This window comes from Anopheles ziemanni, assembly GCF_943734765.1.
Source record: "Anopheles ziemanni chromosome X unlocalized genomic scaffold, idAnoZiCoDA_A2_x.2 X_unloc_23, whole genome shotgun sequence".
Lineage (NCBI taxonomy): Eukaryota > Metazoa > Arthropoda > Insecta > Diptera > Culicidae > Anopheles > Anopheles ziemanni.
In genome coordinates, this window is record NW_026689789.1 from 29,660 (window position 1) to 30,000 (window position 341).

Sequence of the window (341 nt, forward strand, 5' to 3'; positions counted from 1 at the left end):
ACCCGGCATACTCAGAGTGATGGATCCGCCAACCCGTCCCGGCACTCCAAGTCCTTGACGAACCGAAAGTGTTTGCCCGGTAAGGCCATTAGATCACAACGCTTGCTACCCCACGGCGAGCTAAACATGCAAGTGGTCTTAGGCAACAGGTGACACCCGAAATTCATCCGAAGATGGAATATCAAGTGTTTAATCACCAAGCCAGCATCCAAACACCAAGTACCCCGGGAGGACCCGATGCGTTGCGACCATCTCCAAGTTCTTGACGAACCCGCAGTGAAAGGCGGTAAGGCCTCTGGGCCGCAACGCTCGCATGTGTTAACCCGCAAACACCACTGACC